This window comes from Lactuca virosa, chromosome 4, assembly GCF_052849685.1.
Source record: "Lactuca virosa cultivar CGN04683 chromosome 4, Lactuca_virosa_CGN04683_v6, whole genome shotgun sequence".
NCBI classification, from domain to species: Eukaryota; Viridiplantae; Streptophyta; class Magnoliopsida; order Asterales; family Asteraceae; genus Lactuca; species Lactuca virosa.
The window spans coordinates 357,306,779-357,320,816 of NC_136429.1; positions in this window are offsets into that span (position 1 = coordinate 357,306,779).

Consider the following 14,038-nt stretch of genomic DNA (forward strand, 5'->3'; position numbering starts at 1 on the left):
TTTGCTTCTGAAAAAGTATTTTGCATTTATTCACAAGAAAACAAATTAATAGTCCTCATATTTTAGCGGGTTCACCAACCCACTTTAACACAATTAAACCTTGGAACCCGCTCAACCCAAATGGAAGGAATTGTTTCCCGGCGGTACCGCCGGTACCGGCACCCGAACCCACAACGACTCCGTCTTCCCTCAGAGTCACCTAAAAATTGCAACTCTAAAGTTATCGTCGTCCAATGTTTTCAATCTCCTTTAATCTCTGTTGTACTACTACGCCTCCTCACGACGCCTATTAGAAGCTCTACCCAATTGCACGTCGGTTTGGGCAACAATTTCCGGTAGGGGATTCAATTTTGTTAGCACCACTGATGCCATCAATCTTCTTCTATTTTCTTCCTTTGAAATAAACCCACCACGATAAACCTTGATGCAAATTTTGATTTAGGGTTTGTATTTTTTCTAATTAGATATTGGCAACGGAAAACATTTATGTATTTATCTCTTTTTTTATTTTTCAATCAGTTCGCCCATGAGTAGATTTAGAGTGTTAATTGATGGCAATGGTGGTGGAGGTTCGCTTTTTTTTTTGTTCGATTTCCTTTTGATTTGGTGTTGTGATTGGTTGTGGTTAGTAGAGGTTAATTGTGGTGGTTGTTGGAGATTATAAGGAGAGGTACATGGAGGTGCTCTAGGAGGTGAATGAGGTTACATATGGTGGATGAATGGAGGTTGACGAAGGTGGAGGGGAAAGGAGAAGGCGAGTTTGTGTGGGGTAGTTGGACCCACTTATTTGTAAACTATTTTTTTAATCTTTTTAATTAATAAATAATACATAAATTATAAAAAAATTTCCAAAATAACCCAAGTTTTTTGCAATACTATTATTAAACATACTTAAGCTGGGAAAAATATAAAAATGGATTTCTAAACAGTTTAACCCGATTTTATTATTTTTGTGCATTTAATCTAATAAAAATGAAGATAAACAGAAAACAGTTTCCAAAATTACCCAAACTTTTTGTAATACTGTAATTAAACAAGAAGTTGGGAAAAATATAAAAGTTATCATTCAATCAGTTTGGCTATTTTTATTTGTTATATTCACTTAAATAGACATTAATTCGTGAATAATTATTAAACAGAGGGTAAAATTCACTAAACTTTTTATTTACGATCAATATGTAATATAAGATATTTTGATGAAGTTTCATAATTTTTTGGATAAGTGTAGCTATTTTCCATCAATTTAATCTCTTAGCAAGTCATTAAATCGGGAAAAATACTAAATTGTCATGGAAAAATCTGTAAGCTTTTGCATGGGTTCTTTATGATGTCCAGAAGATGCGAAAATTATCAAATATGGTTTTGGACATTCATAACGATATTTTACTATTTATTTATCTTTAACAAAAAGAATTTCGCAATCAACACAAAACAGCCCTATAAGTTCATGCAACTTCATACAATGTCTTTAATCAGTGTATAGGTCATCTCCAAATTTTCTCAGAATTTATTGGCTGTAAAAAGTATTTTATTTGAATTTTTTGCTCTATTTTATTGAAATAATTATATTAATTCGAGAATAATAAATTATTTTCTGAAAATTTCCAAAACTTCTCATTTTGTTGGTAAGATTCTAGGAAAAATCAGATTAATGTTAAATATGAGTTTTAGATAGTTTGGTGGATTTAAATCACTGCATGCATGAGTTTGAACATTTTATCAACATACTTTGATCATCAAGCATCTTAGGCTTGAAGATCTACACATGCATGTTGGTTTAAGGCCATGCACGAGTTTGAAAAGTTTAAAAATCGTTTTTGAAGGAAAACATGGGTTAATATTATGATTTCTCCACCAAAACTTGTATAAAAGTGGTTTATTTCGATTTTGACATAGGTTTGGATCATGGGATTCCACCATTTGCAACATGCATGTTGCTTTTGTGTATAAAATCTACCACCATCATCATCAAAAGCGTGGGAATGGTATGTGGTTCAAAATATTTTCATAAAATGGAGTATAAGTAAAAAGAAATGCATAAAATGGTGAAATTATGAGTAGAAATGAAGGGATAATGCTTGTTTTCGTGATTACCTTAAGAAGAACACTTAAAGAAGATGATTTTTGATGTGGAAATGGCTTCTTGGCTGCTGATTTTCGTGAGTTAGAGAGGGGTTTGAGAGAAAAGGTGTGGTGGAAGTGATAGAAAATGAGAGAGAGTGAGAAAGAAGTTGTAGTGCAAGAGAGGTAAAAATGTTTAGGGGTATTGGGAAGGGGAATGTTGCCTTGGGAGAGGGGAGGCTGAGTTTTTGAGGGCCTTAGAGGGTCTCCCTCTCATTTTATTCTTTTAGATAAAATCCCTTTAATTTTTTTATAAGTGTAGCACCCGATTCCTGGTATGCATTTTATTCAAGTATATTTCTTATTTTGGCCTGGGACTCGGCGAGTTGATGGCCCAACTCGTCGAGTAGAAGCGGGTTGGACCCGGGATATAAGTGGCGGACTCGTTGAGTCGGCGGCCAGACTCGACGAGTAGACTCTGACTGGACCAAAAACCTAATCTAAGGGTTTGCACCCTATTTAAGCATCTCATTCAGCCACCCTTCGCCCCTATTGCTTCCAGAACCCTCCATATCAAACCCTAACTGTGTGTGTGAAGATCTAGAGGCTTTTGAGTGATCTTGGTGCTTTGTGGTGACAAGAAGGAAGGGAAAACCAAGAGGGATCAAGAGGAGACCAGAGGAGTCGAGCTTGTGCATCATCTACAGTTCTTGGAAGGTATTAAGTCGACACCTTGCTCCTTCTTGCATTAGATCCCTTTTTGGGGAGATTTAGGGCTTTTATAAGCCATTCTTGATGACCAACCATGATTGCAAGCATGGTTGGGGGTTAAGGCTTCAGATCCGGGCTCATTAAGGGGTTAGAAGGCAGAAAGGGACTGCCTATGCACCCATGGTAAGCCCCATGCAACTTAAGAGCTTCTTTTAGGGTCTTTTGAGTTCATAGTCCCATGCATGCACGTAAAGTTCGTAACTTGACGTGTTAGATTGATCTTAGGAGCCTAGATCTATCATTTGGACAAGAGTTGTACACCAGAAATCGGGAAATGAGACTTGGACATTATCGACTCGGTGAGTCATTCATGGGACTCGGCGAGTCCAAGGTTTGATGTCCCCAAATCTGTGAGGGTTAAGGGGACCCAGTTGAGTGTTAGAAGGGTTTAGAGGGTGCAAAGGAGTGACCCAACGTATTGGACTTAGCCATTGACCTGGAGTTCATAAGGACTCGACGAGTGCATGAGCAAACTCGGCGGGTCCAAGGCAATCTCCCAACAATTGAGGATGAACTCGACGAGTTGTTCATACAACTCGGCGAGTCGAGGACAGAACTTGTTCATCAGATGAAGGTGCACTCGACGAATTGTTCATACAACTCGGCGAGTCGGATGAAGGATCATTCGATGTTCACATAGAAGGAGAACTCGACGAGTCATTGCTAAACTCGACGAGTTGAGACACGGATAAGGACAGTTGAAAGGTGGGGACTCGACGAGTTGGCGGCCCAACTCGGCGAGTCAGGTCAACTGGAAGTTGACTTTGACTTTGACCAGGGGTAAAATAGTCATTTTACCCTAAGAGTAGATATCAGATTCTGCCTGAGTGTTTTGTGGGGACTATAGCCGGAGGGTTTCCGGAGCAGTAGCAGGCAGAGATTTCCCACGCAGATTATCAGCAGCTACTCATACGATGTGAGTTACCTTCCAGTAGCGGTGGGTCTACGGCCACAATGCCGGCCCACCAGTAGGAGTTGTATGTTAGATGATTGTCTTTGTGATATCATCTAGGTTTGCTACTACCTGATATGTTATATGCTGGCATGATATGTTATATGTGATAGTAGTAGAGTTCGGTTGTTAGGACCGAAGGGTAGGTCAGGCACCCCAGATATGTCTGACAGTATGTGATGATATGTTTATATGCTGGCATGATATGTTATATGTGATAGTGGTAGTAGGAGGGGAATAGTCCCCAAGTTCGGTTGTTAGGACCGAAGGGTAGTTCGGACACCCCAGATATGTCTGATAGTATGTTTATGTTATGATATATGTGATAGTAGCAGTAGGGGTGGAATAGTCCCCGATGGTCGGTTGTTAGGACCGACGGGTAGGTCAGCACCCCAGAATGGCTTGACATGGGTAGGACGGCACCCCAGAATGGCCGCATGGGTAGGACGGCACCCCAGAATGGCCGCATGGGTAGGTCGGCACCCCAAAATGGTCGTACCGGGTAGGTTGGGCACCCCAGAATTACCCGGTAGTACGTATGCTATGTGATTGTATGGTATGTGGTACGATGGGGGAACTCACTAAGCTTCGTGCTTACAGTTTACGGTTTTGTTTCAGGTACCTCTTCAGCGAAGGGGAAGGAGCTGGCGCGGTAGCGGCACATCATACACACAAACATTGGTTTTCTGCACTATGAGTTATTCTGGGATTGTACTCTGACATGTTACTGCTTTATGATTTGGGTCTTTCCGACATGATACATTGTTTTATGATATGAAATGATTCCGCAGTATTTCCTTATGAATGTTTTTATAAAATCAACTAATTAAAACAAAATTTTTGGCCGGTATTTTTGGGATGTTACAATATGTTTTCCATATTTTTATAAACTATGCATTAGCCTAGTTTTCTTTTCATAGATCTTGACATTTAACTTGTAGATTAGGGTTAAATGTTGATAATTAATTATTTTTCTTTTCTTGATTATGTTTCCTAATTTTAGTTACTTTAAATTGATATTACAAAGTTCATAACAAATTTTATGGAATCTTAGGTGTTAAATTTTTTAAAATTTAGGTTTTTAGGGCTTTTTTTAGGATTTTGGGACCTTGTTAGCTATTTAACTATATAATGAAGTGAAATTAAAATATTTTAATTTATTTTAGGGTTTTATACCCTTTTTCAATTATAGCAATGTTTGTATTTTGTTCTAATTCGGGTATTGGCATTCTCTACAGTAGTTGAACAATTCACTTCAATTGTAAAAGTCAAGTATATTAGTCCTAGATTTTAGTTGGATCCAGGTTTCTACAAGCTTGTGACCTAATTTCTACTACTAGGCCATGGCATGATGTGTATATATGGTTTATGAAAAGATTCATAAGTCCGAGAATGACCTGAATTTGATAGTTGTCACAGTATCCCCCACTGAAAAAGAATTTCGTCCCGACATTCAATTTATGTCATCATTTGTCATTGCGTGGAAAAGTTGTGGATATTTTTCCTTCATGAAGTCCTCACGCTCCCAGGTGTACTCCGAACCGCGTTTCAAATTCCATCGAACTTTCACAATTGGAATCTTGCTTCATTTGAGCTGTTTCACTTCTCTGTCAAGGATTCTGCAGTCATCAAAAAAATCATGAACAACAAAACAAAGATCAAGATACAGGGTATTAAAAAAACCTTTCCAGGCATGTCAAAAGGAAATTATATGGTTAAGATATCATAAACAGAGAAGTGAAATGCTTTTAACCAGGAATTGCCCCAACATAGAGCAGGGAGATGAACTCGTAGTTGGTCACGGGATCGTAGAAACTGTAGAAAGCGATCATGGGCTAGAAATAGAGAGATAGACGAAGAAATATATGAGTGATTACAATGTATCAATAATTAGGCAATACGATGGCGGAGCATGGCGGCAGAAGTGTTAAATGGATTTAGATGTTTTGAATTTTACAGAAAGAGCCGTGGATGAGGGATTTAGGCTTTTTGGTGAAGAACATATATGTATAAGTATGTGAACCCTAAATGTGAGGAAAATTAGGAGTGGTCGAGATTAAGGGAATAAAGATTGAAAGTACATTAATTTAATAGAATTGTCGTTTTAAAAGAAGTATGTTTTAGCTAGTTGTACATTGTGTTTATATATTTGTACCTCTTAATTTTCAAGAAAGAGGCAATATGTTTAATAATATAGTAAAGATATATATATATATATATATATATATATATATATATATATATATATATATATATATATATATATATCCTCCTTAATAAATGAAGGTTTTTTTTGCCACATGTCAATCTTTCATTAGTTTTGACACTTGTCATTTTTTGGTATTTTTTAAATAAATATTATCTACTTGTCAATTTTTCAATTTTTAAAATTAAAGTCATATACTTATATATGTAAAGTATTAAATATCATATATATGATATTAAATTGCAATAAATACGTTTCTTCTTTTCTTATTTTAAAGTTGTACATTAAAAAATATTTTTTGTTTACACTTTAATGTTTAATCTTTTTTTAAATCAACCCGTGTAATACACGGGTTTCACACCTAGTATATATATATATATATATATATATATATATATATATATATATATATATATATATATATATAGAGAGAGAGAGAGGTAGGTTCAAATGTTTCTCACATCTATTGTGTGCTATAATGCACCAATAGGAATTTAGTATTAGTTATATATATATTAAATGTTATCCATACTTATAACTCATTTTTATGGAAACTAATTAAATTCGTCATTAATGTCAACAATAATATTTTTTCAGAATGAATTCATATCTAGAAAAATGAGAGTGTATTTCAGCAGAATGAGAGTGTATTCTAGTAGAATACACTCTCGTTCTTCATATTCCATGCAACTTTATTGTATTTTAAGTGAGTGAGTCCTGAAACAAAATACGAATTCATATATAAAAACCTAGATGCGAATTCATTGTGAAAGAATGTTATTGCTGACATTAATGACAGATTTAATTAGTTTCCATAAAAAGAGAATTATAATTATGGATATCATTTAATATACATATAATTATGGAAATCATTTAATATCTATATTTATTTAATTAAATAATTATTTAATTTACTAAATTCCTATTGGTGCATTCTAGCACACAATAAATGTAAGAAACAAAATAACCTAGCCCTATATATATATACCCTATATATATATATATATATATATATATATATATATATATATATATATATATATATATATATATATAGAGAGAGAGAGAGAGAGGTAGGTTCAAATGTGGATGACTAATTATTGTGTGGTTGTAGGAACCAATAAAAATTCAGAATAAAAATAATCATTAATTAAATTAATAAGGATAACTTGGTAATTTCATTTAAAAAAAAGATAACTTCCACAAATATTCTCCAATAATTATGGTAACTACATTGACTTAACCTAGCCTAGTTTTTCCCCTCTTTAAAAAAGAAACGCGTTCTTCTTCTTCCTCACACAACATCCGATTCTTCCTCATCTATCTCCACCATCGGCACCTTCCAGATCGTAGATGTTGTTGCTGATTCCTCCGCCTAATACCAGCGACACCTACCTCCTAAACCGCCCTCCGCCAACGCCGCGCCTCTCCAGCCCGTCGATCGAGACCTTCCTTCTGCCTACTCCTCTTCTACTCTGATTAATTTCACAGTTTTCGGAATTTCAATGTGAAGATATATTCCTTTCACAAAGGTAATCTTTCACTCAGATCAATTTCTAATTGCAGGTTTAAGTTTCTTGTTTCTTTTTTCTAAACTGTCTAATAGCAGAACAATCTTGGTTATTCCATTTCTATGATTCTGATTTCTTCCCTTCGTCCAGATCTTTACATAATTATGAGTTTTGGTGTCCTTAATTTTTTCTTAAATGTACCAGTGCGTACACCTAATTCTTATGCATAGCAATTTCTATAGAATTGATGTTTTTATGTGGATTTGTTTGTCTGTATATATACATAATGGTGTTTCTAAGTGTGTTAGAAGAGAATGAATGAACCACATGAATTCTTGAATATAGAGTCATGTTGTTTTCTAAAAAGGTCAGAACCCACATAGCTTTTAGTAATAGTGAAGTTTGAAGCTGTCAAGTTTTTCTTAATTCAGCCATAAAACTTAATTTCTAAACCACACGTTTTCTTGTTGGCTTTTGCAAGTAGCTAATGTTTTATCATGATTTTTGTTTTTCATGTTTTTCATAGGTTTCAAGCTTTACCTAGGGATCACCTGTCATTCTTGAGTTCATCTCTGTCACAACCCAGAACCGGAACGACGGAAACGTTCGGGGGTGGAGGACGTCATGTTTAGTATCACAAGACATGCATCATAGTAATCAAAGTAATAAACAACCATTTCATTTGAAAGATAGTGTTTACAAAGTAAGTGGTTCACAAAACATAGACTACATATGTAAATAACAAAACAAGACATGAAGCTATTATGCTCCATCTTCTGAATCTCAGCGCGTGTACCTGTCTACTAGTCTCCTGAGAATACAAGTTATTTTGAAAAACTAGATCAACATTTAAGCTGGTGAGTTCATAAGATTTGTGTGATGTAAGTAAGTTGTAAGTTTTTTTTAGAAAAGTTCGCCTGTTCCTCCATAAGATCCTATATCTTCTGATACGATGAAAGATAAGTAAAAATGACTCTACAATCCTTTCTATGAGTACTAAATGGATACAAGTTATATAAAACCCGGAGTAAACAAACAATCGATTGTGTGTATCTGCCCTAAGCCCACAACCAAACAAGGAACATGAAATGGAGCGGAAGGCACACATCCCATTGTTTGTTAGATCATCATTGTATATAACCCTGGCGTATTCACTTGGTACCTACGGAGTTAACTGTAATTGTTCCTTTATATTTGATGAAAACGTTCTTTAAGAAACCCTTATTTCTTTTAGTAAAAATGGTAACCACAATGGTTCCGCTATAATCACTTAGTTTATACTAGCTATATGTAATCTAATATCGAATAGATAGTTAGTTGTATGAATATGCCCTAAGCCCACAACCAAACAAGGAACAGGAAGTAAGGCGGAAATCACACATCCAACTACCTACCCGATATTAATTATATATAACCCTGATGTATAAACTAAGGTATTATAGAATTAACCACTTAAGGTCCTTTAAGTTTTACTGGTTTAATAAAATGGATTAAACCCTTTACTGGTAAGTTTCTAGTTTAGTTCACTCATGATCTATCTGAAAAGTATGTTTTGTACTAGAAAACGATGTATTGAATTTGTATACTATGACCTGGCCCATACCTGGTACTCCTCATGATTACTTAGTGTATACGGAATATATACATAGCTAAGATCGGGTAAATAGTAGGTTGGGTGAATCTGCTCTAAGCCCACAACCAAACAAGGACAGGAAATGGAGCGGAAAGCACACATCCTACTACCTGTCGGATCCGATTAATATATATTCCTGATGTATAAACTAAGGAATCATAAATTTAGCATTATAGGCCCCTTTCTACTGAATGTACTATGACTCGACTGTTTTGTTTGTCGCTTGTAAGTTTTCCCTAGTTTATAACTATCTTAACTCGAAAATAGTTTGCATTAACTTTCAAGTGGAACTGTCACAATATGAAAGTAATGGGAAAAATGGAAGTACACAGTTGTCTTTTATATTGACAAACTGAAGTACTGACTACCTTAAAACCAGATTGTTTTATTAAGGTCATAATGTGATGTGGTTGTACCCATACTATACGCTCTCCCTGCAAGAGATTCTGGTTACAAAACGCGACTTCAGCAAACAAATTGCTAAGCCGTGAAGTAGTCTCATATTAAAGTTATCTTGTTCTTGTATACCACATTTATTATCACCTTTTGTTTAGAACAATGAGTTAGTGATTATTGGTATAATTTTGTTAATCATGATTTGTTCTTTTGTTATAGTGTATAGTATGTTCTTTCTGTTACCGTGTATTGTATCTTCCTCCCTGTTTCTCTTTATCGTATGTTCTCTATGTTCTAGCGTGAACTGAACCCCTAAACTATACATATTATAGTTTACTAGTATGTTTACTTGAACTGATACTGACTTGAAGAAAAGACTCATTTATCTACGAAGTTATGTTTGTACTTTAAAAACGGAGTTTTGTAAACTATAAAGTAACATAACTTTAAAAGAGTTTTTGAAATGTTTTGATCACTTATTAATACATAAGCAATCCTTTAAATAGATGTTTATAACAAAACATTTACATAATTATCATTGTATCCAACTTGTATCCCCCCCCCCTTTTAAAAGCATTTAAAACAGTTAAAAGATTGATTATAGGGGTATGAACTCACATTATGTGGGTGATTCAATCGAATGTGCGCGTAAGGATGAGAAGTTCCACGAATGAAGTCTCGAGACACAAACGAGTCCTAATGACATATAATGGCATATATTGGCATGAATTTAGTGTTTAAAGCAACTAACATGCAAGGAAACACCCTTAGGGACTAGGATACACTTGAAATGAAGTGTTGAAATCACATGTGATTGATCAAAGGGGAGTGTACGGCCAAATGAAGTGTGTTTACGGCCACACCATGTGTGTACGGCCGTAAACTCATGGAAAATCATTAAAAGTGGAGTGTTTAATCCATGGGGGAAACTAGGGTGCCAAGAGTACAACAAGAAGATGAGCAAAACTCTCATTTAGGGAGGAATTTGAGTGGTTTACGGCCACACCAAGTGTGTACGGCCGTAAACACTCCAAATGGTGGCATTTTGGTTCTTGATTCGAGGTTTCAAGAGTTCTTAATGGATAACAAGCATCTATAAGTGTTTGAGGCTCAAGACATGACCAAAACAAGGGTTTACGGCCATACATAGAGTGTACGACCGTACACTCTTGATGATCATGAGATTGATGATGTTTTAAGGCTATGATCTAGTGTTTAACATGTCTAACTAGGTGATAGATGGAATACTCACTCTTTTGAGGGTCTTGAGGGAGTTCACGACCACCAAGAACAAGTGTGTGTTCTTGGTGAAAGTTGATGATCTTGAAGATCTAACCAAAAGAGGTGATTTCATGGATGAATCAAGAGATGCTTACAAGACCAAGAAGGAATAACAAGAAGGATGGATGAATCACTTACAATTTTTTGAAGATCAAGGCGAAGATCCTTATGATACTTGAGAGAGAATTCAAGTGTTCTTGAGGTGAAAGTGTAAGAAATGAAGAAAAGTGAAGGAATATGATACTTATGGGCATGAGTTCACGGCTGGCAAGAGTTTACGGCCGTAAACTCCTTGTTTGCGGCTGTAAACTCCTTGAGATGGAGTTTATGGCTCGAATGATGTATAGTGAACTCAAGCAGATACTTCCTAACACTCATTCATTGGATGTATTAGGCTTAGAACACTCAAACAGACCCTTAACAAAGCTAAAAGATAGCAGAAACAAGTCTGACATTTGATTGGATTGATTGACTTTACTGGATTGAAATTTTTGGGTTGTCACATCATCCCCCTGTTAGATGGAATTTCGTCCCGAAATTAGCTTTCTTAACAGTACTACTAGGGTTGTGCTCCTCTGATTGGCAGAATACCCACTCGTAGACCTTGCATCTTTGCCCTAATGTCCATGATCAGATTCATACCTTGTCCATCTATCATTACCTCGTGTATACAAGTCGTATATAATTAAGATTAGTAAGACGGTCGGATGTGCGACTCTGCCCCAGGTCCACAACCAAACAAGGAACAGGAGATAGGGCGGAAACACACTTATTAGTGATAGGTGGGCTGTATTCGTCCTTAGCCTCTGTGCTTGAACTTGATCTGTTGGACGAGTGGTGATTCAGAAGGTTTGTTGATTATACGGCGGCAAGGTTTCGGAGGGCAAAGTACTCTTCGCATGAGTACCTCGGGGTTTAGAATACGAGGTAGACGATTCCTAGGTCTGGGTTGGGTTGTCGTTATGAATGACGAGGGTTTCGTGAATTTGACGGTCGAGGCGTTGGAAACATATGAACTTAGTATGGTGAGGACCACTCCAATTCATGACGAAGGATAGTAACGGACTCTTTACTGTACAAAAGTTTGGCCGCTTTGAAAGAAACGTTTGATATACGATGATGTACCCCTAGTGTGTTCGACAATGTATTTTGTGTATACTTGCTAGTGCTTTCTGTTTTCTCCTTGATGTTAACACTTCTACGTATCGTACCGTGATAAGCGAGTACATACAATGCAAGTGTTTTGATAACTAGTGTCGATACTTTATACTACGATCCTCCTCGGTACCACTATGATCGCCTGGAATATACAAGTTATGAATAATTAAGATGCATAAGACAGTCGACTGAGTAACTCTGCCCCAAATCCACAACCAAACAAGGAACAGGAATTAAGGCAGAATTACTCACTCTAAGTCTGCAAAATCTTAGCTATGCACAACCCTGATGTATATACTAAGCCATCATATCTTCTCTGAACGGATCTTTTAGTTCTCTTGAATACTGTGAATTGTTCCGAAAAGTGAGTTATTTACAATTATTTTTAAATGTTTTCCCCAAGTTTTAATCTTATATAAATATAAATTAATTTTTAAAGTAATTATTATTTCGAAGACGTATCGTTGCTCGCTGGCGACTCCGGGGTAGATTCTCCTGCGGTGATCATCAGAATTCGTCCATCCGCTCCTGAGTTCTTTGTTATCGGGCAGTCCCTCCTATAGTGTCCAATCTCACCACAGCCATAGCACGCTTGGTTTTCTTCAACACCGGGGACTTGGGAGATCGGTTGTGCCGGTGCCCTGCAGAACCGGGCAGTGTGCCCCTTCATGTGGCAATTCAAGCATTGCATTTCCAAACATACTCCGATGTGGTGGTAGTTACACTTTCCACACTTCGGGAGAGTTCCAGCATATCGACTGGCAGGTGTTGGAGTAGCAGGTGTTGTGGCGGCGTATATAGTACTCATTTGTTGCTCCTGCGGGGTTTCCTGGGTTGTTCGCTCTTTCCTATTTTTCCCCGACTTTCGTTTATTGTCCCATCCCTTGGATGGCTCGGGAACGGAGACCACCACGCCATGGCGGACTCTATGGTCAATGAGTCTCTGGGCCAGGCGTTTGGCGCTATCGAATGTAGTTGGGTTAGAGGACAACACATCTCCTTGAATCGGGGTAGATAAACCCCAGATGTACCTTTCTATTTTCTTACTTTCCGTGTTAACCATCCCTGGACACAGTGCTGCCAGGTCGCTAAACCTGTCAGTGTAGGTCACTATGTCCGAGCCGACCATAGTGTGCTCCCATAGTTCTCGTTCCAGCTTTTGAACTTCGCCCTCGGGCAGTATTCTTCCAACATCATCTCTTTTAGGTTCTCCCAACCTATTGAGTTAGCCACTGATAGGGTCAGTGACTTAACATGGCTATTCCACCATGTCAGGGCTCTGTCGGAGAAGGCGCAGGCAGCAAACTTAACTTTACTCCCTTCTGGGCACAAACAAATTGCGAAGACCGAATCTGTTTTCTCGAACCATCGCATCAGAGCGATGACTCCACCATTTCCATTAAAGGATTTGGGTTTGCAATTCATGAAGTCCTTGTACGAACACTCCCTTGGGTGTCCGTGAGTAACTCCGGGGTTTGTTAAGTGGGTACCGCTACCAGTTCCGTAGGTACCACTTTCACTGATGTGAGATAGAGCAGCTACCACATCGGCTAATATCGCTGCTTGGAGAGCCGCGGGATTGAACTGAGGAGGAGGTGGTGGAGTTTGAGTTGGAGTTATCGGAGTAGTGCGTCTCGTTGATCGACGTGGAGGCATCTTTGCTAAAAAGATCACAAATATGAGATGGAAATAAGTCTATAGCAGTGGATATGAGCCAAAAGCTGAAAGACTAAGTTATCCTAGTTCTGAATGTATCTGGTTCGGACTTTCATAGGGTTCTGGAAACAATTCATAAAAGGAAGTCTATACAAATAAACTTTATGAATCAGAAGTGGCTATCCTCGAATGAATCTCGGTGAATCGAATAACTGATACCGACTGCATGAAAAGAAATAATTCTAACACATAGTGTGAGTAGCAAATCACTAGCTCACTAATTCAAATAAGGTAATTATTTATTAGTGTGACGCATAAGACGTTTTAGTTTCTCTAGCTGATCACTTCTCTGAAAACTTATTATGAACCTGTTCTTGTTCCTCCTTGACTCTTCTGCTGATCGCTATGAGGAA